The sequence below is a fragment of the Elephas maximus genome, chromosome 13, assembly GCF_024166365.1.
Source record: "Elephas maximus indicus isolate mEleMax1 chromosome 13, mEleMax1 primary haplotype, whole genome shotgun sequence".
Lineage (NCBI taxonomy): Eukaryota > Metazoa > Chordata > Mammalia > Proboscidea > Elephantidae > Elephas > Elephas maximus.
Genome location: NC_064831.1, coordinates 21,009,847 through 21,035,849, shown reverse-complemented (window position 1 = coordinate 21,035,849; position 26,003 = coordinate 21,009,847). Strand labels below are relative to the sequence as shown.

Genomic DNA, 26,003 nt, shown 5'->3' with positions numbered 1-26,003 from the left:
TGTGTTGGTAAATGTAGATCTGTTTCTAAATGGCTTTTAGATTTGTTTGAATTCTTCTGTGGCTTGGTAAAACTGTGATAAATCATAGAGAGAAATTAGCTAATTGGTCTTCTTAAATTTAAGAAACAGCACACTTAAAGTGGGTTTATGAATCCGACTTTTTAACAGTATACTCCAGACGTCATTAATGGTAGCCTACCCTGTGTGAGGAAGTAAGCTATGAGTAAACATTTTTCCCAAGCATATCAGGCAATGACTGTTTGCTTTAGAATGGTACACTGAATAAGTTAGTTGCTAGGGCAGAAGGAGTTGGCAGAAACTACTGGCTCTGTGGAAGGGGAAGAAGATGGACTCTTGGTAGCCACTTAGTTCTTTACATATGTGCAGGGCTTCAAGGAGGACCCTGTGAACACTGGTAGCTGGCCCCTGCTTGGGATACTATTATTTATAAATGAAATTATGATTTTGTTCAAGATTATTAATTCTTAAATATTGATAAATATCGAACAATATATGATATATGTTGAGTCATAAGCCTCTCACCTCGCACCTGTAATCTCTCTTCCCAAAGGCTACCATTATTATACCAGTTTTTTTTGTATCCTTCCAGAAATATTCTATGCAAATCCAAAAAAAAAAAATTCTCTTTCGCTCACACAAAATGGTAATCACTGTACACAGTGTTCTGCATTTTGCTAATAAAAGAAAATAGTTACCTCATATTCCTTTGAATGTACACAGTATAATTAACTCAGTGGTTCTTTATTTAACTCAGTGGTTCTCAAGTCTGGTTGGATATTAAGATCACCCAGTGAGATTTAAATGCCCAGACCACCCTCTCAGATATCCTGATTTGATTGACCTGGGGTGAGGCCTATGCATCAGTCTTCATGAAAACCTCCCCAGGTTAATTCTAGCGTACAGTCAAGCACACTAATTTTAACCAGTTCCCTATTGATGGGGAGCCCTAGCAGCACATGGTTAAGAACTTAGGCTGCTAACCAAAAAAGGTTGGCAATTCGAATTCACCAGCCTCTCGTTGGAAATCCTATGGGGCAATTCTACTCTGTCCTATAGGGTCGCTATGAGTTGGAATACGGCAACAGGTTTTTTTTTCCTATTGATCGGTATTTGGGGAGATACCTCCCTTAAAATTTTAGGCTTTACTGTTAGAAATGGGGAACTTATTGTTTGAAGATCCTTATGCATAAGCTCAAGCATATTTTAGGTTAAGAACTCTGTTATGGATTGAATTATGTCCCCCCAACAATATGTGACAACTTGGCTAGGCCATGATTCCCAGTATTGTGACGTTGGCCACCATTTTGTGATATGATATGATTATCCTATGTGTTGTAAATCCTACCTCTGTGATGTTAATGAGGCAGGACTCAATCTACAGAATTAGGTTGTGTTTTAAGTCAATATCTCTTGAGATATAAGAGGGAAGTGAGCAGAGAGGAGAAGGGGACCTCATTACCACCAGGCAGGAAGAACCAGGAGTGAAGCGTGCCCTTTGGACCTGGGGTCCCTGCACTGAGAAACTCCTAGACCCAGGGGAAGGTTGATGCCAAGGCCTTTCCCCAGAGCTGACAGAGAGAGAAAGCTTTCCCCTGGAGCTGGCACCCTGATTTCAGACTTTTAGCCTCCTGGACTGTGAGAGAACAAATTTCTGTTTGTTAAAGCCATCAACCTCTAGTATTTCTGTTACAGCAGCACTGGGTAACTAAGACAGACCCAGCATGGAATTTCTTGCAAATTGGCCTCTAGAGAGGTTGTACCTATTATATTCCCATCACTAACATACCATAGTGGCTGTTTAGTGAAGATGATATAAAGAACCCTACAGAGAGAGTACTGGTGAGGTGGTGGTGAAGCCTGGACTTTAGTCCACTCTTGGTAGTTATCAGTCGCTTGTGCAGCCTAGTGTCTGTGCAGATGGTAAGCTCTTTTGCAATTAATTTTGACAGTGCTATCTAGACATAAAAATGTTTGTATCTTTTTGACCCAATAATGTAAAAGAAAAAAGTTTGCATGAAGATGTTCTTTAGATCATCATTATAATGATGAAAAACTTAAAAAAAACTTAATAGTTGTCTAATAGCAGGAAAGTAGCTAATCTGTGATGTTTGCATCATAGGAAATTATGAAATGATTAAAAGATAATGAAGGCTGTATTTATGTAAAATGTTTGATGTGTTAAGTGAAGAAAACCAACACCAATTGGTATCTACAAGGTAAATATACCTTAATGTAAAATATGACAGTATATGACCAAAAACTAGAAAGGAAAACTGAAAAATAAGAAAGAACAGTGGATATGATGGGGTAATGAGATTGCAAGCAAATATCCTTCTTAAGAAAGTTCCTTTGATTATAAAATTGTGTGGGTAACAAAAATTAGAAAAAAAAACTTTAATAATGCAAATAGCCATTTAGTTATGGCTTTAAAGATGTATTTTCATGTTGTAAATTTTGCTAAGTAGTTGAAAATCCTAATTATAAAATATGTATGTAAATAAAAAAAACCTGTTGCCATCAAGTCGATTCTGACTCGTAGTGATCCTGTAGGAAAGAGTAGAACTGCCCCATAGGGTTTCCAAGGAGTGGCTGGTGGACTTGAACAGCCGATCTTTTTGGTTAGCAGCCAAACTCTTACCCACTAGTTTCCCTGAAATCTTTTAAGATGCCTGTAAATAGGTATTCTTAAGAATTTTAAGGGAGATCCCTCTAATATTTGTAGAAAATAATACTCTTTATCATGTGCTTTACTTACATCATCACACTTATATGTCTCACACTAGTCCTTTGAAGGCAAAAAGTTTCTTAACTAACTTACAGAGTATAAATTTATAGATGAAAAACCAAAGGTTGCTTGAGGTTATAGTGGTTAGCTGGTGAAGCTGGAATTCATACCCCAGTCAGTTCTTTACTAATACAAGACGTTATATTCTTTCTCTGCAGGTTACTATTTGAAGTACCTAAGCAGTTCTAATCTGTACTATAGGGTCGCTATGAGTCAGAATTGACTTGACGGGCAATGGGTAAGAAGTCACAGTTTTGTGGTAGTTTCAGTGGGCTTTCTAAGGAAGTGTGAAGTCTCAGTATTATTTTCAGGGAACTTAAACCATTTTATTGTGGAGATAATAGATATTAAGTGTGAAAAGCTAATTGATAATACAGAGCAGTGGTTCTGCACCAAGGTTGGAAGGTCAGATTAAGGTGAGGAAAGAGAAGACTCTTTAGTCTGGGCTGGCTAGGGGAGGCTTTCCAGAGGAGATGGGATCTGATGGGTGGATTCAGAGAGCTGAAGAGAGGGTCTTCTGGTTCAGGGCCTGGGCCAGCTTCTCTGAAATAAGAGTATGCCTGTGAGGCAAGATATTGTTGGACCAGGTTGTGCAGGGCCTTGCAAGCATTTTTTTATTTTAAGGTAGGCGACCCCAGAAATGCACCCTGTAAACTGGAGAGCCGGGTCTCCATTCTGTACTTTCAGGGTTGAGACAGGAGTACAGGCTTTGTTATGGAATGGCATTCTTGAGTTCATACCCGGCTCTCCAATTCACAGGGCGCATTAACCTCTCTGGGTGGGTGGTTTCATCTGTAAAAATGCATGTAAAATAGCCCTTCTTTCAAGGTTGTTCTGAAGACAAGAGATAATAAATGTAAATCATAGCGCCCAGTGCTGGGCACGTACAATGCGCTAGATAAATGGCGACCCCGTGGTCGCTCCGATGTTTCGGTGTTAGTTGCCTTTCCCTCCTGCTGCTCCAGCTGCTGCCCTGTGTTAATCCCATCTCTGGGTGATCTCACCGTTATAGGGAAACCCAAAATCAAACCAAGCCCGCTGCCATCGAGGTGATTCCAACTCATAGCAACCGTGTGTAGGGTAATGGCAAGTACTTTTCTTCACAAAAGGTGGAGTCCCCTTCCTAGTGGCAGGAGGGAGCCGCTGCAGTTTCGAGCAGAGGTGAACCTGAGAATTAGTGAAGCAGCCTGCTCTGCACAGGTACTTTAGCGTAAATTTTGGTGCTCGGCCCTAAGTTCATGAATGCCGTTTTACTGTATATGATGTTAGAAAGCAGGACATATCTGTATTACTCTTCCCTCTTACCCACAACCCCAGACTCTCTTATCTACAAAGGAAAAAAAAAAAAACCCAAACTGGTAAAAGCCAGTAACATCAAGCTCCCACCCTCACGACCCGCCCTTAGGCTGTGGCAGAATCCATGTCTGGCACCCTGCCGCCGCCGCCGGAGGCCAGGCTGGTTCCCCCTCAGGGCGGCCGGTGTGTGTCAGAGCAGCAGTGTGCTCCGTGGGGTTTCCAGTGGCTGCTTTTTCAGAAGTAGATTGCCAGGACTGTCTTCTGAGATGCCTCTGGGTGGACTTGAGCCTCCAACCCTCCAACCCTTCAGTTTGCAACCGAGTACGTTAATTGTTTGCACCACCCAGGGACTCTAGCCAGATACAGATATCCCTTTTTGTATCTTAGGAGCTTCTATTTTTTCTAAGTAGTTTCCCACGGGAGTCCCTGGCTGGCACAGCCAGTAAGCGCTGGACTACTAATGCAAAGTTTCCTGTTCGAACCCACCCAGAGACACCTTGAAAAAAAGGCCTGGTGACCTGCTTCCAGAAGATCCCAGCTGTGAAAATGGTGTAGCACACAGTTCTACTCTGACGACATGAGGCGGCCACGAGCCGGAATGGACTCTGTGGCAACTGGTTCGTGTTTTCTCTTTCAGTTTCCCGAGAGTTCTGCTCATTTCATTGAGTGATTTCACAAATGTTTGTGAAGAGCCAGTTGTGGCTGTATGCTACAATTCCAGAGCTATTCCAAGGAGAAGAATTTTTGTTTGAAGAACCGGCTAATTCAGTTACTCAAGACTGTTAGATTTTTAGAGAGAGAGAGCGAAGGAGGGAGGGAGGGGGCATTTGTCTCAGAAGCTGGAGAAAGGAAGAGTGTTCAGTTAAGTCATCTCATCTTACTGAAGTGTTAAGTGCTGCCCTTAATTGCATGGGGGCACCAGTTTAGATAATGTACCATGGAAGTGTGCAACCTTGCTTAAAGCTACTAAAAAGCAGTCTAGTTCCATTTGAGTGCGAGTCCATACTTTGTAATTTATTCATCATTGTGTCTTCCTTCTTACAATCTTTTCTTCAAATCTTACAGCTGATCATTGTGTCGTGATGCTTTTTAGCTTACAGCCCAATGTTGGTTTTACAGGTTGTACTTTTAAAGTCAGTATTGTGTGTAACATGGCAATAGCAATGTGAGTTATCTTGAGCATCCCTTGACCATTAGCATGGTAAGTAGCTGTTTAAGAGGAGAGTTCTTTTCAGAATTATGTTAAGATTAAGCCATTGCTTGTTAGAGTTGTTGTGGCTAATCACCAGACCAGAGTAGGTAATTTCACTGGGATTAAAGTGTTGCCATAATGTTAGACCTGCACACTCTCCATTTATTTTAGAAAACCTTAAGGGCAAGGCACTGGGCCTTCAGCTCATCATTTTCCTGAAGAAGTTCACCCCACAGACACTTTTAAGGGGAAGGGCCACAGCTATCCTCCAGGATAAAATCAGAGTCTCCGCTCCTTCAGAACAAATTAATCTATCAGCTAGCACCCCTCTATTCAGAAAACTGCCCTTTTATTCCTATACCAGAAATATTTGGAATGTGGAACCTTGACCAACTCTGCCCTAAGCATTGGGGCAAGAAAGTTTGATACTTCTTTCTTTTGCAGGCCATCATTCCCAGAAGTGGCCCATCCTCACCATCGGGTTAGGATGATGCCGGTTCCTGTGTGGCCTTGAGGGAGAAGGGGAGGGGCCCTTTTGACCTATATTGATTTAGGCTCCAGGTAGCCCAAAGCCCTCACCCTGGAATTCTCTGTCTGGCCTTGTCCAGTCTAGCTTACTAGGATTTGAAGCTGAGATTTGACGACAAAGTTTAGCACGTAGATAAGGGTTCACATACCTTCTATTGTCTCTCTGCGTGTGGTGTTGCTGGGATGCTCACTGGTATGGCTGGAGGAATGTAGGTGAGGTGTATTCCAGAGGAAAAACTGAACAGGATGTGAAAGTGGGGTAGAGGAAATTGTAACCAGAAAGAATAGATAGTAATATATAAAGTAACGTCAAGGTTTTGAGTCTCGTAACCTGGGAGAGTGTGCTTTTTAAAGGGAATACATATGTTTAGTTTTGTACATGTTAAATTGGAGGTACAGTTGGACACTAAGTAGTGATATTGTCAGGGGAGAGATTAAGCTGGTGCTGGCTGGAGGGCCCCAGAGATCCATATATTGCTCTTACTTAAGACTTTTCTTTTTCAATTCCCTCCCCCTGAATTACTTTTGTCAGTTCAGATGCCACTTCTGATAGTCTTTGCTGATTCTCCCAAACAGGCACACTGGTCCTTCTTAACTCCAGGGCTTAGAGTTTCTTTCTGTATGTCACTTACTACATTATACTAGCTGACTTTTTAGTTTGTCCAAACACTTTACCAGATTATACCCCGAGAGCACGGAACATTATGTATGCATGTCCCTGCGATCACAGCATAGCAGTGGACATGTTGGTAGGAGCTCAGTAAATGTTTGAATACATGTATCTGAACCTGTTTGTTTTCAAATAGTGCTACTACTTAGAGAAATATACATTAGCTGTTATATGAAGTTCCTTTTTCATGTTTGCATAAATTTGCCTCTTCAAAGCATGAAGCACATCTCTCAGTGCTTATATTTCAGAACTTCACAGAGAGGTGTGTTTTTTCTCTCCATGTGACTTGCTGGGTTTACCCCCTCCCCTTTTTTATCATTGTTTTTTCTAATTAGTTATCCAATTTCTTTTTTAACCTCTGAGACTCTCCTCTATAAGACCATTTTATTATTTTCTGTACTAGTTCCAGCTTAGATTTTTGAGGTTCACTGCCAAGAATACAGTTTTTAAAATTATGAAGGCAGGTAATTTCTATTTTGTTTCTGACATTACATCTGATTTTCTCAGTATTTTCTTGTGTCCCCCCCCGCCACACAGTTGACATATGTCTTTAATAAATTTTTTCTATGGGACAAAACTTAGAGCTTTAGAGTCTGTCATGAGAATGGTTTGAATACCATCTTTACCTAAACTGACCTGACCTTCACCCAAACTGAAACTTATTTGCTACTTATCTATTTGTTCACAGAGCCTTGAAAGATCTTACTGTTTGTTCCCTTCAGTTGGGCATATTCCTGGTGAAAAGTGTTTCATGCCAACTATGAATATGACCCTAACCCTGATCAGTCTCTCACCTGGATCAGTGAGGAAAATGTTCCATCTTTACAGCCATCACTAAAAGACCACTGTTATACTTCTTCCAGAGAAGCATTTGTTTACCCTTACTTTTGTTTTCTGAACCAAATCCAGTTTTCTGTCCACGATAAATGCTTTACTGGCTTCATGTTGTTTTATCCTTGTAAAAGCAAGGGACCAAATACTTGAATACTAATGTCCTCATGCAGTTCGTAGAGTGAAAACCGTAATGCTGCCTGAGACTCGGATGAATAAAGGAGCACTTGTTTTCGTTTCTCATGGTCATAGTTAAAAAAGACCTAGGTTTACTAGTGCATAGGTCATGTGTCAAGGGCTGGCAGAAGATTCTTCCTCCTGTTTGAATTTTGTGGGCAGCGGTTTCGAAGTAAGTGGGCTGCCCAGGGCTTGCGGACACGGCTAGTGTGGTACTGAGAGCTGACGGTGGTCTTTGATTTCTAAAGAACACAGCTTAGCTTGGGAGGAGGCTTCTGTAGGCAGCCTCTGCAGCCTTCTTTATTCTGTGAAATTCTTGCTTCCTTTTTCCTTAAAAAAAGTAGTGACGAATTAACCAGAGTTAAAAACGAAAACAAGAAGATAAAAACAAACCCATTGTCCCCAAGTCTGTTCTGACTCATGGCAACCCCGCGTGTCACAGACCAGAACTGCTCCATAGGGTTTTCTTGGTTGTGATCTTTTACTCATGCAGAACGCTAGGCCTTTCTTTCGTGGCACCTCTGGGTGGATTTGAACCACCAGCTTTAGGTTAAGCAGCCAATCACAAACTGCTTGTACCACCAGGGATCCTATTCTGTGAGATTCTTGCTTCCTGTTTTTTTTTTTTTTTAAAAAAAAAAGAGTGACAAATTAACCAGAGTCAAAGGTATTACAGTTCCAGTCTTCTGAGGTTTGTTTCTCCTAAGGAGAGAGATTATTTTCTGAGTCTCTATTGCCTTTCAAGGCCCTAAATTTCTTTTAAAATCCTTAAATTTGTGATTTTGAATGTTATACCTGGGACAGAAGCACCTGTGATTCCCAGGGGGCTGCTGCCGTCTCCCAGTGGCCTTAGGAAGGAGGGCTGAGAGATTGGAGGATAGTGCACTTCGTTGTTTTTGAGAAAGTTCAGAATATTCCCTGACCCCTGAGGGTGATTCTCCAGAAGCCCTTTCCCTTCCTTGGCAAAGACACAGAGAGAGTTGCTTAGCCTATGAGATGTGGTGATGGCCATGCTGGAGGTTTAGGATGGCGATGGTAGGACTTATATGATGTACAATCGTTTTTTTCTCATGGTTTTCTTTCTCAAACATTGTGGTTAAGTGCTTTATTGTGCATTAAAGACCAGTATTTCTCAGACAACGTTCAATTGATAAGATGACTTAACTGTAATAGCTCACATTTATGTGTGTTTTATTTTCCCAAGTGGTTATACTGATTTTACAGAATAGGGAACAGCTCAGTGGCCAAGGCCGCAGAGCTGGCTGCAGAAGGTAGAAAGGTACATTGTGCCTCAGTCACTTATTAGCCCTATGAGTACAGCAAGTTCCCTCCTTTTGCACTTGGGACAAACTGTTGTGCATTTATAGCTAAAATGCATTTTCTTAATTTAGAATCATTATAAACCTGTATTTTTTTGTGTGCGTTGTTGAACCTTTGTGTTATTTTCATTAGACGTGCACCTTTCTGGTATTGAGATTCTCAGAACTCTGTCACGTAATCCCTGAAATCAAGTCCAGACTCCTTCTCATGGCTGGCAGAGTTCTTCCTGGCCCCAGGCCTGCCTCATTTCTCCCCGCTCTTCCCCTCACACTCCTTACCCCAGTCAGAGTGAACTTTTTTCAGTTCCTTAAACAACTCTGAGTTTACCCATTATTATAAAAGTTCCCTTGTCTGGAACCTCTCCCTCCACCTTTAACCTTACCAACTCCCTCCTAGCCGATGCCTAAGAGTGGGCATGGGCTCTGATACCAGACTTCAGGCTTCCAGTCCTGACTCCATCACATAAAAAAGTTAATTAACCCCACTGAGCTGCAGTTTTCTCACTGGTACATTGGGAATAATAGTGACGATCTCATAGTGTGTTATAAGATTTAAGTGGGTTTGTTCTTGAAAAGTGGTTAGAAGAGGGCCCAGAGTAAGTACTGTGATAGCCGGAAGACTTCTGGTTCCGGAGAGCCCTGCTCTTTCTCGTAGTCAGTTATCATCGCACTTAGCACCTTACTAAATTAATTGTGCCTGATTCTGTCACCTCACTGTGAGGACAGGGAAGATGATGTCACGTCTGTATTGTTCACCTTGGGATACAAAGGCCCCGTTAGCTCACGTTGTAAGCTTACGTCTTTGACCTCAGCTTTCTTTTCCTTTTCTGAACATATTTTTGCTTTTTATTTGGGGCTTTTGATGAGGTAATGTTAAGAGAAATCTGGGACAATGAAGGAGAGGGGCACCGATAGAAAAGATCATGCCCTCGTTCAGCCTAGGTTCTTTCCTGAAGCTCTTGGAGTTGTCCCCTGTTCATGCCTGGTATAGTTCATTCCCATCAGGACAGGAGGTTGTACATACGGACAGGACTCCTGAAAAGTCGCTGTGCTCTTTAAGGAAAGGATCAAGCGGGTTCCACATAGAACAGGCACCAGGAGCATCAGGGTTGTTGCTGACTGAGAGTCTGGATCTAGCTGAGCTATTGCCGTGGCCCCCGGCCCACAGCCCTGTAAACCCCTGCTCCCGGCACTTCCTGGCACTCAGTGTTTGTTGATGGTCAGATGTGCCGGGTCTTAGGTAGTGTTAGAGGCCACTTTACTTTTTCGCCTTCCATGTTCCATCTTTAGCCAAGAATAAAAAGAGTGATAATAAAAAAGAACAGTAGTTTCTTCATAAAAGTTTCTTATTGAATAGTTCCTTACTGAAAATAATGAAAGTCAGTGGCTTCTTCTCCTCAAGGGTGGTGGTGCCCTGGCCTAGTCCTGGCAGTTACCCTACTGGTGGCTGAGAAACAAGTCCCTTCTCCCTCCCCCCTCTGATGAGAATAATGCCCTCAGGTAAGGCACTGTTCCCACCTGGGGGGAAGGGAGAAGAGGCTTGCCGTGCTGCCTTGACTTGTTGAAACCCATTAAACGTTTGCAGACACCTGGAAGAGTGAGACTAGGGTTTAGTTCCTATAGAATCCATCAGTTTTTCGAGGGGCAGTAGTAACAAGCAAAGATTGACTCCCAAATGGACTTTCACAGCAGTATAATTTAAAAAACAAGTTCCACATCCTGAGCCTGTACCTGCCTTCCTGTGCGTGCCGTCCCTTCATCTGCTGCAATAAAATAATAATACGATTTAGTGAGCGCTGGTTATATACCAGGCACTGTTCTAAGCACTTACCATGCACAGCCAGTGTCTGTGTTCAGAATTATAGTTTGTTTATATAGCCTTTGTTCTTTCCAAAGAGAGCAGGGCAGGAGACACAGCACTGAAGAGTATGCATGTTACAGTCACACAGAAGAAAACATCCTTTGATGGTTACCAGGGTGGGGAGGGAGGGAGGGAGAGGGGTATTCACTAATTAAATAGTAGACAAGAATTATTGTAGGTGAAAGAGGGACAACACACAGTGTGGGGGAAATCAACACAACTGGACTAATCCAAAAAGCTAAGAAGTTTCCTGAATACAACCAAACACTTTGAGGGACAGAGTAGCAGGGGCAGGGGTCTGAGGACCATGATTTCAGGGGACATCTAGGTCAATTGGCATAACAAAGTGTATTAAAACGGTCTGCATCTCTCTTTGGTGAGCGGCATCTGGGGTCTTAAAAGCTAGCAAGCGGCCATCTAAGATGCATCAGTTGGTCTCAACCCACCAGGACCAAAGGAGAATGAAGAACACCCAAGACACAAGGAAAATATGAACCCAAGAGACAGAAAGGGCAGCATAAACCAGAGACTCCATCAGCCTGAGACCAGAAGAGCTAGATGGTGCCAGGCTACCACCAATGACTGCCCTGACAGGGAACACAACAGATAATCCCTGATGGTGCAGGAGAAAAGTGGGATGCAGACCTCAAATTCTAGTAAAAAGACCAGACTTAATGGTCTGACTGGGACCAGAGGGACCCCAGAGGTCATGGTCCCTGGACCCTCTGTTAGCCCAAAACTAAAGCCATTCCTGAAGCCAACTCTTCAGACAAAGATTAGACTGGACTATAAGGCATAAGATGATACTGGTAAGGAGTGTGCTTCTTTGCTCAAGTAGACACATGAGACTTTGTGGGCAGCTCCTGTGTAGAGGCGAGAAGAGAAGGCAGAGGGGGACAGGAGCGGGTTGAATGAACACGGGAAATACAGGATGGAGAGAAGGAGTGTGCTGTCACATTGCAGGGAGAGCAACTAGGGTCATATAACAATGTGTGTATAAGTTTTTATATGAGAAACTGACTTGAATTGTAAACTTGCACCTAAAGGACAATAAAAAAAGAAAAAAAAAAGTATGCATGTTACAGTCAGATTCAGGTTTGAATCCCTCCTTGTCTAATTACGAGCTATGAGATTGGGGGCAGCTTACTTTCTACCTCAGTTTTCATATCTATAAAATGGGGATAGAGTACTAATTAGATGAGATAGTAAAAGTAAAGCACTGTGTTGGGCTCACAGTAAGCCACTCAGTTGTGTTAGCTAATCAAGCAATTAACCATTGTTACGCTGGCTTCTACTGAGAGTGACATTTGATTGGTGTCCAGTGAAATGTACCCAAATCCTTCAGAGGATTTCTACTATGGCCGCCATGGGGAAGATAAATTAGGTACGTTTGTCAGTAATACCTGAGTATGTGGGTGGTGCAAATGGTTAAATGCTCAACTATTAACTGAAAGGTTGGCTGTTCAAACCCACCCAGAGGCACCTCAGAAGAAAGGCCTGGTGAACTGCTTCTGAAAGTTCACATGAAAACCCTGTGGAGCACTCTCTGTTCTTCCCCATTCTACAGACAATGAAATCTTCTCATGCATTGCCAGCAGCATCCCTGAGACACGATGGTGGAGGTCCGAGTAAACAAATTTGCCCATAGCAGGCACCTGGTCACCAAGGCTACGATTAACTCCAGCAAAGTGGACGTTGTAGCCATCAGTGACCCCTTCATTGACCTCAACTACATGCTCTACATGTTTTCCTATGATTCCACTCATGGCAAATTCTGTGGCACCACCAAGGCTAAGAACGGGAAGCTTGTCATCAATGGGAAGCCCATCTCTGTCTTCAAGTGGGGTGATGCTGGTGCTGAATATGTTGTAGAGTTCACCAGTGTCTTCACAACCTCATGGAAGGCTGGGCCTCATTTGAAGAGTGGTGCCAAAAGGATAATCATCTTTGCCCCTTCTGCCAATGCCCGCATGTTTGTGATGGCTGTGAACCATGAGACGTATGACAACTCAGCAGTGCCTCCTGCACTACTAGCTGCTTGCCCCCTGGTCATCTGTGACAACTTTGGCATTGTGGAGGGACTCAATGACCACAGTAGATATCATCATTGCCACTCAGAAGACTGTGGGTGGCCTATCTAGGAAACTGTGGCATGACCGTGGGATTGCCCAGAACATCAGCACTGCATCTGCTGTTGCTGAAAAGGCTGTGGGCATGGTCATCCCTGAGCTGAATGAGAAGCTCATTGGCATGGCCTTCTGTGTCCCCGCCTCCAATGTGTCGGTTGTGGATCTGACCTGCCGTCTGGAGAAAGCTGTCAAGTATGATGACGTCAAGAAGGTGGTGAAGCAGGCATAGGAGCGTCTCCTAAAAGGGCATCTTAGGCTGTACTAAAGACCAGGTTGTCTCCTGAGACTTTTAACAGTGACACTCACTCTTCCACCTTTGATGCTCAACAACAATTTGTCAAGCTCATTTCCTGATCTGACAGTAAATTTGGCTACAACAGGGTAGTGGACCTTATGGTCCACATGGCCTCCAAGGAATAAGAGCCCACTGGACCACCAGTGCCAGCGTTAGCATAAGAGGAAGAAAGAGGCCCTCGGCTGCTGGGGAGCTCTTCTCCCAACTCAATCCACCAACATACCTCCAACCCTCAACACAGTTTCCATTCCAGACCCCTTGAAGAAGGGGAGGGGCTTAGAGGGCCCAACCTTGTCATGTATCATCAATAAAGTACACTGTATCTAGCCCGTTTAATCATTTCAGGAAGTAGCATATGATCAAGAACTAGTGGTACTGAAAGAGGAAGTCCAAGCTGTACTGAAGGCATTGGTGAAAAACAAGGATTCAGAAATTGACAGAATACCAACTGAGATGTTACAACAAACAGATGCAATGCTGGAAACACTTGTCTATGCCAAGAAATTAGGAAGACAGCTACCTGGCCAGCTAACTGGAGGAGATCCATGTATGGGCCCACTGCAAGGAAGGTGATCCAACAGAATGTGGAAATTATCTAACAATATCATTAATATCACACACAAATAAAATTTTCTGAAGATAATTAAAAAATGGTTATAGCGGTACATCAGTAGGGAACTGCCAGAAATTCAAGCCGGATTCAGAAGATGACGTGGAACGAGGGATATCATTGCTGATGTCAGATGGATCTTGGCTGAAAGTAAAGAATACCAGAAAGCTGTTTACCCGTGTTTTATTGACTGTGCAAAGGTATTCAACTGTGTGGATCATAGCAAATTATGAATAACATTGTGAAGAACGAGAATTCCAGAGTACCTAATTGTGCTCATGTGGAACCTATATGTAGACCAGAACAAGGGGATACCGAGTAGCTTAAAATCAGAAAAGGTGTGTGTCAGAGTTGTAATCATTCACCATACTTACTCAATCTGTATGCTGAGCAAATCATCCAAGAAGCTGAACTATATGAAGAAGAACATGGCATCAAGACTGGAGGAAGACTCATTAACAACTCACGATATGCAGATAACACAACTTTGCTTGCTGAAAGTGAAGAGGACTTGACGCACTTACTGATGAAGATCAAAGACTGCAGTCTTCAGTATGGATTACATCTCAACATAAAGAAAACAGAAATCCTCACAACTGGACCAATAAGCAACATCATGATAAATGTGGAAAATATTGAAGTTGTCAAGAATTTCATTTTACTTGGATCCACAATCATTGCCCATGGAAGCAGCAGTCAAGATATCAAACAACACATTGCATTGGACAGATCTGCTGCAAAATACCTCTTTAAAGTGTTCAAAAGCAAAGATGTCACTTTGAAAACAAGTATGCTTGACCCAAGCCATGGTATTTTCGATTGCCTCATATGCATGCAAAAGCTAGACAAAGACTAAGGAAGACCAAAGAAGAGTTCATGGATTTGAATTATGGTGTTGGTGAAGAATATTGAATATACCATGGACTGCCAGAAGAACAAACAAATCTGTCTTGGAAGAAGTACAGCCAGAATGCTCCTTGGAAGTGAGGATGGCAAGACTTTGTCTCACATAATTTGGACATGTTATCAAGAGGGACCAGTCGCTGGAGAAGGACATCATGCTTGGTAAAGTTGAGGGCCAGTGTAAAAGAGGAAGACCCTCTACAAGATGGATTGACACAGTGGCTGCAACAGTGGGCTCAAACATAGCAGTGATTGTGAGTATGGCGCAGGACTGGGCAGCGTTTTGCTCTGTTGTACTTAGAGTCACTGTGAGTCGGAACTGGCTCACTGGCACCTAACAACAGCAACAACCCAGCCTCCCTCCCCTCCCAAAAGAAAGAAAAAAAAAAAACAATCAGACTCTGTGGAGCAGTTTTACTCTGCACTGCACATGCGGGGTCACCATCAGCCAGAATCGCAACTGGTTTTATCAGTGACACAGGTGATTTTGCCATCCTCTACCAATAAGAGTTGAGTGCACTGTAATCTCTGCCCAGGCTTGCCAGACCTTTCCTGATCTCCAGCAGACTGCCATTGGCTCTTTGTTTCCTTGTGGAGTCAGAAGAAATTGGAGCAATGTAGTTCTTCACACCAGGGAGTGATGACACCTCAATGAGCCACTCAGTTTCCCAGAACAAGAGAGACCCATGATGGGTTTCAGGTGCCTCAAGTACTTCAGATTACCCTTCCTTACGCTGCACCTTCCTCCCACAACTGCGCCTCACCCTCTTTGTTTTGTAGCAGTCTTTCTGCCATCCTCCCCCATTCCCTCAACCTCCAAGCCCCTAAAAGTGCAGGACGGGTGTGTGTGTGTGTGCATGTGCGTGTGTGCATGTAAAATAGCAGGGCCTTTATAACTTAGAAGTCATTTTCCCATAGTTATGATGTTATTTGGGGCCCTGGTGGCACAGTGGTAAAGAACTACACCTGCTAACCAAAAGGTCAGCAGTTCATATCCACCAAACCACTCCTTGGAAACCCTCTGGGGCAGCTCTGCTCTGTCCTGTAGGGTCGCTATGAGTTGGAATTGACTCGATGGCAACAAGTCATGATGTTACGTTATGAGGGACAGTTCCTTTTTTATTAGAACAATGCCTGTACTATAGGCCAACCTGGTTTTTGTAGGCTAGCCGGAGAGTCTTTGACCCCCCTTTATAATGTTTCTGATGTGTCCCCGGAGCTCTGAAAGTGAACTTAGAAATGAGCTTATAGAACCCTTAAACAATAAATCTCCATCCAAAGGCCTCTGTTGAACACCTTCCATATTCCAGGTGCAAGTGATTGCTAGAATACAAGAATGAGTAAAATACGTCTCCACCCTTGAGGAATTCAGTTCACGAGCACTTATTTTATATTGTTCCGTTATAACGTGTACCAGAAATAGGGACAAGGAGGCCTTACAAAAGTGTCAATAAGGTTTGTTAAATAGACTCCTTCATTTTTCAGTTTTTTCTTTTCTAAGCACTTAGGTTTTTATTTTCCCGTTTGGAAATATAAATTGTGCGTTTTTATTTTTAGGTGTCCACCAACACTGTAAGCTTTGGGTATTTCTTCTGCACTGAGAACACTTCAAGAGTTTTCATGTTGCTGTCTCTGTGATTCTGGGCATTCTACCGGTTACCACCAGCCACTGTTGAGATTCAGGAAATTCTGTTTTGGAATATCATTGTTTTCCATACGCTTACAGACAGTGTACTGCCTCCCTGCCCAACTGTCAGTAATGACCCTCTTTGTTGCAGTCCCCATGAGTTCTTTGCATTGCGTAGAATAAAATACGGTGGTTATAGAAACTGATAATCCTGAGTGCATTGTGTGCCATATGGAAGGATTGGAAGTAGGTCAAAGATAGGGCTTAATAACTGATGGAGCATTGCCCCAGAGGAGATGAGAGGCCACCAGCTCCAGAGCTTCTAGCCGTCTTCGTAGACTGATAGACTAGAAGAAGCAAACCTTTTTTCCCATAGGAGGAGGCAAAGGTGAATGTGGGTATTGTTTAGGTTAACAAACACTGAATATATCCTTCTTTAGAAGTTGCCACCCCACCCCGTTGCCGTCAAGTTGGTTCCTACTCACAGCAACCCTATAGGACAGAGTAGAACTGCCCCACAGAGTTTCCAAGGAATGCCTGGTGGATTCAAGCTGCTGACCTTTTGGTTAGCAGCTGTAGCTCTTAACCACTGTGCCACTAGGGTTTCCTCTTTAGAAGTAATTCCATCTAATATAGTCCTTTTCAAATGATTCCCTGGAATAACTCAAAGAGAGCAGTGGTGTCCAGTAGGAATATAATGTAAAAACTATTTGAAAAACCGTATGTCCCACCCAGCAACCTAATCGTACGCATACACCACCAACGTATTTCTAAGATTTCTCCAAATGACAAGCATTGTGCTAGGTTATGGGAACAATGGAAGAATAAGACATCCTGCTTTCAGGGAGTCTGTAGTTTACTAGAGAAAATGGACGCAGAAAACCGTATCTGATGCCAAGTACAATATGAAGAAGCCCTGGTGGCACAGCGGGTAAGCACTCTGCTGCTAACCGTAAGGTTGGCAGTTTGAACCCACCAGCTGCTCTTTGGGAGAAAGACGTGGTGATCTGCTTCCATAAAGAGTACAGCCTTGGAAGCCCTATGAGGCAGTCCTTCTCTGTCCTGTAGGGTTGCTAGGAGTCTGCATTGACTCAATGGCAATGGATTAAGTAAATGGTAGTACTGTGCAGAACTCAGCAGCCTTATAGTGGAGGAGGCGGATGGGTGGCTTGATCCTAGAATGGGTTTTCAGGGCCATTTCTTTTTTCTTTATAATTTGTTTCATTTTTTGTTGTTGTTGAGAATATGCACAACAGAACATACACCAATTCAACAGTTCTACATGTACAATTCAGTGACATTGTTTATATTCTTCAAGCCTTGCAACCATTCTCACCCTCCTTTTCTGAGTTCTCTTTTCGGGGCCCTTTCAACTGAAGGACAGGTGAGGTGGAGAATCAAAGTGTCTTAGTCATCTAGTGCTGCTATAACAGAAATACCACAACTGGATGGCTTTACAAAGAGAAATTTATTCTCTCATAGTCCAGGAGGCTAGAAGTCCAAATTCAAGGTGTCAGCTCCAGGGGAAGGCTTTCTCTCTTTTGTTGGCTCTGGGTGAAAGTCCTTGTCATCAGTCTTCCCTGGTCGAGGAGTCTCAAATCAGGGACCCCAGGTCCAAAGGATGCCCTGTTCTCCTGGCTCTTGTTTCTTTGTGGTATGAAATCCCCATCTCTGCTCGCTTCTCTTTTGTATCTCAAAAAAGATTGAAGTAAAACACAGCCTGATCTTGTAGATTGAGTCCTGGCTCATTAACATAACTGCATCTAATGCTGCTTCATTACCATTGTAGGGGTAGGATTTACAACACGTAGGAAAATCACATCAGATGACAAAATGGTAGACAATCACACAGTACTGGGAATCATGGTCTAGCCAGGTTGACACACATTTTTTGGGGGACACAGTTCGATCCATAACACAAAGTAATGGCTCATAGGGCTGGAGAGATAAAGAAGAGAAGCCAGAGTGATTTTGGTAAAGGAAGTATCAAGGCATTGGAAGATTTTATAAGGCCAGAGGGCAGGCTTGGAAGGGAGTAAGATAGTTTCAAGGGTAGGAGGTTGTGGTCAAAGTCATATTGGAAAATGGGTGAGAATAGAAATGAAAGCTATTAAAGAAGGCAGAGTAAGCACATTTATTGTTGGATGGGCCATTCACAGGGACATTGAGCTCAAAGCGGATACTTAGGTAAGGGCCCAGAGAGCTAATCAAGATATTTAAGTACCCACTGGGTGCAGCTGTGTGTGTAAATTTGTAGCAATTCCAAGAGCCCTGAGACATACTCTAGAAGTCTTACAAGTCCAAATGTCAAAGCAGGTATAAGGAGGCCTATGCAAAGTATCAAAAGAGTGGCAAGGTTCTTGACTGCACAGAATACAGCGTGGTTTTTTGGTTCACAAGGCCCTCACCTCCCCTTGTGCCATGGGTAGAACATGGAGGAAGAATCAGTAAAGTTTGTTTACTGACCCGATATAGGGAGAGGAAAGGAGAGGCGGAGTGAGTGGTCAAGAGTTTCTTCGAAGCGTTGACTAGTTGGCATGAGATACTTTTTATTCTACAGAGAGTTAGATTGGTGCTGTACATCTAGAGCTTTTTTTTATTATCTCCTAGTGCTCATAATTCTTCCATTTTTGTTTCCCTTTTATGTCATTTTCATTATTATGGCGTTTGAGATTGGCAAATGGTTTGGTAGATGGGGTAATGATTTCTTTCAGTTCTGTTTATGTGGGGGTTAGTAGGGTGGGGCCAGCTTCCTCTGATGGTCTGAAATTACAGTGACAATTCTAGATGCTTTGATTCTGCCCCTCCAGACTTTTCCACTGGCCACAAGATTAGGTTTTGTGTCTTTTCTCATTTGTCCTCGGGATGGGGTCGGAGGTCAAATAGAGGCAAATAATACACACACCACAAAAAAAAATAAAACCCTGGTTACCATTGAGTGGATTCCAACTCATGGCAACTCCGTGTGTTACAAAGTAGAACTGCGCCTTGGGGTTTTCTTGGCTGTAATCTTCACAGAAGCAGATTGCTAGGCCTTTCTTCCATGGAGCTGCTGGGTGGGTTCGAACTGCCAACCTTTTGCACTTAACTGCCAATCATACATACACACCAACACTGTATTTCTTTTTAAGGATTCTCTAAAACTGTGCCGCCCAGTTCAGTAGCTGCTAGCTGCATGTGTCTGCCCAGCACCATGTGTCTAGTGAGCACTTAATTGTGGCTAGTCTGAATTGAGGTGCTCTTTAAGCATAAAACTAGTGAAGTGAAAAAAGAATGTAAAATATTTCATTAATCATTTTTCTATTGCTTGTATCTTGAAAAGATAATATTTTATATATGTTGGGTTAAATAAAATAAATTACTAAAATTAATTTCACCTGCTTCTTTTTATTTTTTTTTTTAATGTGGCTACAAAAAAATTTAAAATTATATCTCTGGCTCACATTATATTTCTACTGGACACTGCTGCTCCTTTTGAATTGTTTCAGGGAATAACTTGAAAATGACAGTATTAGGTGGTACTACTTCTAAAGACCATGTTCCTGGGCCAGTTGTACTTCTAATGCCATTGCAGTTGTACCTGAACGTAGCTCTTATGAAAAAAGGAGTGCTGTCTTGAATACCAGAACTTCCCTCTGCTAAGAAGGCTTCTCCCTAGAACAAGGTCTATTCTTTTTCCTTTAAAATTCTTCTGTAATAAATAACTTCAGCATTCATGACAGTTCCACTAACTAGAAGGTAGCCAGCCCTTTAAGAACTGATATCAGGGTTACCATTAGCTTGTGTTTTAGGCTAATCAAATACAGTCAGATTTTTAAATGTGTAATTATGTTTCAAATGAGCACTTGAATCCATGTCACAATGAGCCATAGTATATATGTTTTATTGTCCCTGAGAGAGGAACAGTTTTCAGAGTTTATATGAGCAGCTATTTGCAAGGCAGCCTTAGTAAATGTGGCAGAGAAGGGGTTAGTTTAAAAGGATCTAATTTAAGAACCATTTACTGAGTGCCTTCTCTCTGCTCGTTGTTAGCCTAGCCACACAGCAAAACACAAATGAAATTAAAGACGTGGTCCATATTCTCGAGACAGTTGTCATCTGGTTCAGAGGTTTCTAACAGATACTACAACATTCTGGTGTATGTGATGAGGTGTGAGGAGAGATTAGTAGCAGCTAAATATTAAAATCTGAAAATGACTTATTTTTAGAAATGTGGATCCTAGGGTAACCTTGAATAAACACACTTCCATATGGGAATTGTGGGAATTTATGGGAATTGTGCATGGCGTATGGCCATTCTCCCCTACGCCCTAGCCCCATGCATGGCAGTGTGTCAGAAACAGGGACTGTGCTCCTGTGATATGTAGCCAAAGGGAAAAACTGAACCATGGCTATGGGTAGGGAGATTCTTAGCTATAAGAAACCACTAGAGAGTCCTCCAGAGGCATTGTATACAGAGTCCATTCTGTCATCCCATTGAGAGATCTTCCGAAAAGGGTCATTGTGGGAAGTTTTCAGGGAACAGATAACCTTTAGTTTGGGTCCTGAAAGAACTTAGAGGATTCAAATTGAAGAGGTAGATGAAGGGCACGTTTTGAGGCAATTGATGTGAGTGCAGGTTTACAGGGTGGAAAGGGGGATTTATCCGTGGAAGAGAGAATGTCTTACAATCATTTGAAAGCTAATTATTTCACAGATACAGTTTTCTAGCTGTTGCACTAATTTGTTCTAGAGTATATTGCTCCCAAGGGACTTTGCGAAGAATTTGTTTTAGAATGCCGAACTTCTGGGGCTTCCAGAGAATTCACCATGTTTTTGGGATGTGGGCAGGTGACTGATTTTCTTGAGTAAAATCACTATTTGCCAGATGTCATTGCGGCCAAATGTACTTTTCTTGGCTTCATGTTGTATAAATGTAATGCAGTCACCTATGAACTTAGCAATTCATGGGACAGCGAGGCCTTGGATTCATGTATGTAAAAAATAAGACATCACATTTGTCTAGAACTTTAAAGTTTTTTTCAAAGCCCTTGCACATGCTCACATTTAACATTTCCAATAGCCCTCTAAATAGGTGGAGTAAGTGTCATCACCCACTTATTTCCAGCAGAGGAAATTGAGGCTCAGAGGCTGAGTGTCCGTCCCCAGAGTCATGTGGTTAGTGAATGACTGGGCCAGAACTAGACATAGCTCTGGCCTTCTAGTCCAGGGCTCTTCCTCTCGGTGTGACACCTCTCTCAGTCAGGAACACTGCTGATGGTGACTGCTTGTCTGGCTACTGGCATCTCCTGAGTCCCCGCTACTCAGCCTTGTCATGAGGAACTGACTCAGAGAAATGAGAGTCTGCTGACTCAGAGCCGGATGTCCTTTTCCCAGCCTCTCATTTCCCAACTTTCCCTGCTTCGAAAAATGGATTTCTTTCAATTCCCAAGCTCCTTCTGGGTCTTTGTAGCTATTAGAACTCTTACAGCACGTTAGAGCCTTTCTCACTTAACTTGCCAGCGACAGATATTATATGGGAGGCTTTTCATTTTAGCTAGATTGTGACACATATCACTGTTCTTGCCTATCAAACCAAAACTGAAGAGTGTAGAAAAGAAGCATCTTCTATTACTAAATTGCCCCTTAACCTCTATGCAGCTTTCCTTGGATATTTCACATGAACTTTTTAATGCCGTTATGTACATTGGCTGTTCCATCGAATGGATTTGTAGCAGGCCAAGAATGAGAGGAATACGCCTAAGAAGGCTGTTGTGGTAGCCCTGGCAGTCAGTAAAACACAGGTCAGTATCTTCCCAGCATTCTCTGCTCTCAGTCGGGATCCATCTGACATCATTTCTGCTGTAGCCCCTACCATTTGCTTTGCACACCAAATATTTCATTAAATTAGGGATCCCTCTTCTACTGTTCTCTTGTAAGTTTTATGAAGGCAGGGATTTCATTCATTGTTCATTATAATCAGCATCCAGAACAGGGTCTGTCAAATATTTGAAAGGATGAATGAATGAATGGAGTCCTAAGTCTTTAGATAGCATATTTTAAAGGCAAGCACATAAATTATTCTGAAGAGCAATGAGATACGTTTAAAAATTGTAGGAGAAGGTCAAATGCTTTTTATTTTGTTTCACTCCATTTGGTGGCTTGTTTATTTAACTGCAACACAGATTAGTGAATAATTCCTAGTAGTTCAAAAGTACCCCAAGGGCTATAATACCAACCTAGCAACCTGCTGCCCTCGAGTCCACTCTGATTCGTAGCGACCCCCTGGGACAGAGTAGAACTGCCCGTTGGGGTTTCCAAGGCCGTAAATCTTTACTGAAGCCAACTGCCACATCTTTCTCCCACAGAGCAGCTGGTGCATTTGAACTGCCGACCTTTTGATTAGCAGCCGAGTGCTTTAACCATCATGCTACCAGGGCTCTCTAAGGCCATAATAGGTACAATATAACTGTTATTGTGTGCTGCCTTATTTAAAAATACTTTCATTTACTGTAATTTGATTGAATGAGATTATTCCTCTGTGAGATAGGTAGTTGTATCCCTGTGTTATAAATGTTAAGAATGTTTTTTTAGAACTTATAAACTGTGAAAAAATACAGGCCTTTTCATGAAAACACTCTGCAGCAGGAAGACTCAGACATCATGCTACTATCTCTGCCTCTCAAGGAAAGGGGAGCATGTATAAAAATAAAAGAGACAAAAATGATCGAAGTACTGCTCGCTGGTGCCCAGTTAGGCTCCTTAAATGTTTACGTGGTTTGTTGGAGTCAGTGGGGTTGGACAGGTGTAACTTGGTACCTACAGCTATTCAACAATGTTTTTAAGGAAAGAAGGGAACATCTACTTAGGAGTTAGAAGACTGACTTAGAAGTGGGGAGGAGCTTGACCTAGTTGGAATGCAGGTGTGTCGTTTACCTGAGTGGAACAGTGTGTGGAAAGGTGCAGGACGATTTGTAGCCTCGTCACAGAGGGTCTTACTGGTCAGCCAAGGTGGCCACAGCTTCTGCCACAGTGTTGGAGGTGGGAGCTGCTGCTTAGTTCCGACAGAGTCGTAGGACCTTACTCCGTCTAGCTCTGCGTGGCACTGGAGTGATCCAGGCCTGACTCCGTCCAGCTCTGCGTGGCACTGGAGTGATCCAGGCCTGACTCCGTCCAGCTCTGCGTGGCACTGGAGTGATCCAGGCCTGACTCCATCCAGCTCTGCGTGGCACTGGAGTGATCCAGGCCGTGGCTGTTTCAGAGCGTTAACAGAATGTTTAATGATGTTATTCGTATCCTCAAATGGCAGGGAGGTAAACTACACACATTACACCCTTTTTAAAAAAAAAAAGTCCATTTCTCCACCAAGTATTGTTTTAGACGCTTTTCCTGAATTACACAGTTTTGTTAAGAACGGTGATGGTTTTGATGGGGAATGGGGGCACTGAAGACCTGGCAGTCCTGTAGAGCCGTTGTCAGTCCACTAGGTAGACGGAGAAATGTACTAAGAATTTCTGGAACAGCTCCTAAGGACAACATCTCCTTTACCTTGTAACTGCGTGCCTCATCACATGCTTCGCAGAGAACAACAGACCTGTGAATGATTCCAGAGGTGGTGGCCACAACCCAATGGCTCGGCCTCCCTTCCCACTCATGCAGGTCCGCACTGATACCTTTGCTAGGGTCCACATGCAGGGACAGCCTGGCTTAAAGTCAGAGTTAAACTTTAAAAGCTGGATTCTGATAATTCGTCACTAATGTGTTTCTCACTTTTGGAAGTTTTAGAAATAATCATGTGGCTGTTATTAATTTCAGTGAAACATGGGAATGAGTTGTAAAAATCATACATAAGGAAAAAGTATTGTTGGTTGAGGTCTGGTGTTAGACCTTAAAAAAATGTCTTGAGACTGTTTACCCAAAACACCAGTTATCTTGCTGGTTCCAGAAGGGCAGAACCCTTTTAATGAGACAAAAAGATCCTCAGTGCTCCTTTTTTTGTGTGGGGGTTATACTGCACAGCCTTACAACCCGGACGGACCAAGCAGGTCTGGCTGGGTAGCCTCTCTTTTCCTGTGAAAATTCAGATGTGAAATAGTAACTCACAGCCTTAGCTGTGTTCCTTATCTCCTCAGGCCACTGTTCCATTCACTGCTAGCTTAGGGAATCTCCTGGGTTCTTATCTGTCCTTCCCTTATCTCTGTGTTGGCAGCATGCTGGTATTTGATAACCTTTGAAATGGACTTTTTTTTAAAAAAGGGTGTAATGCGTGTAGTTTAAAAATGCCTCTCATTGTTATATGTATTGTGTTGCTACTTGGCGCTGAACTGGAGTTTTGTTTATAGATGTCTTAAAAGGGTGTGTAGCTGCAGCTTTATACTTTTGCTGGCTTATATAAATAGTAATGATAGCAGTTATGTTGAAGGAAAAATAATGTGCGTAGTAGAGTTGTGGTCTTACAGAGTGAACACTTTGCTTCTCTTTTCAGCTGTCTGAGACTGTTTTGACTCTGACAATTCCCTTACAATAAAGCCTTCAGAATTGTTACAGAAAAAGAGATCAAATGATTATTACTGGTTTTATGGCAAAAATTAAAAAAAAAAAAATGTAGTTTTACCCACTGTTTGTAAATAATACATTAGTAGGAAAATATAAAAGAATAAAAAAAAAGCACCCTTCGTCTCTCTATTCAAAGGCATTCTGATATATTTTTTCTAGTTCTTTTTTCAACATTTGGTTTTTAAAAAGCATCTTTGCTATCCAAGTGCACATATACTTTTGTATCCTATAGTTTTTATTTAGCATTATAACGTAAGAATTTTTCTCTGTTCTATAGATTTCATAAAGATGTGTCACTCACTCATTCTTTGAGTTACTGAGTGCCTTCTATCTGCAGGATGCCGAATGCTTTGCTCTTCAGGGTATGGGAATATGAGAGGGAGAAATAATCTAGATTATAATTAGGAACTGCGGGTAGTACTGAATTTCCATGTAAATTTTACCTGAATTATCTCCCAGGTACACACACACACACGCACACACACACACTCTCTTTTTCTCTCTGTCTCTCTCTCCCTCTCTGCAGTGCTGGGCAGGGTTGGGAGTGAGGGCAGAGCAGGCATCCTGTGGGATTGCTGGTGTGCTTGGCTCCTAGACAGGGATTGTTTACAGGAGGGCAGGGTTCGTGGCAAGGTGTCCAGGAGACTTAGTCACCCACAGTGCACATGACTGGGGCCTTGTCCTCACAGAGGCAGGGAACTAAATTGGTGAGAATCTAGCAGCGTAAGTGGCGTGAGGTTCCAGGTACAGGGGAAAAGATTGGACAAAGTTATCAGTCAGTGATACCCAACCACCTCCTCCTGGCAACCCCTTCCCAAATCTGTCCATGGGTGGTCAGATGCACATGTGTGCCTCTGGGCAGAGCAGTGTCAGGCTGGCTGGATACCCTCGTGATTGAGAATGCCTGGACCTAAATCCTGGCACTGCCGCTGATGAGCTGTGTACCTTGGCAAGTGAGCTCCTTAGCCTTTCAGATGTCCTCATCTGTAAAATGGAGGTATTAGCTATTAGCACTACCTACTTCCTGGAGTTAAGTGAGACATGAGGAACAATGCCTGGCACATAGAATAAGCACCCAGTAAATCTAGCTAGCCGTTAATCTTCCTTGTACCACTGAGTTTGCCATAATGTGCCGCATTTCCTAAGTGCTAAGCTCCTCAGATAACTTTAGATGGCGTCAGGGCACGTGTGTCATTTTCCAGTTGTGCTCTGGACGGTACTGTG

General features: G+C 42.8%; 1 protein-coding gene and 1 pseudogene across 3 annotated transcripts in view; both read left to right on the top strand.

Annotated features, from left to right (window-relative positions):
- Positions 1 to 26,003, top strand: part of FNIP2 (folliculin interacting protein 2) — a 191,351-nt gene that overhangs the window by 12,712 nt on the left and 152,636 nt on the right. The gene's annotated exons all lie outside the window — the stretch shown is intronic.
- LOC126087733 (glyceraldehyde-3-phosphate dehydrogenase-like) lies at positions 10,835 to 24,884 on the top strand (annotated as a pseudogene).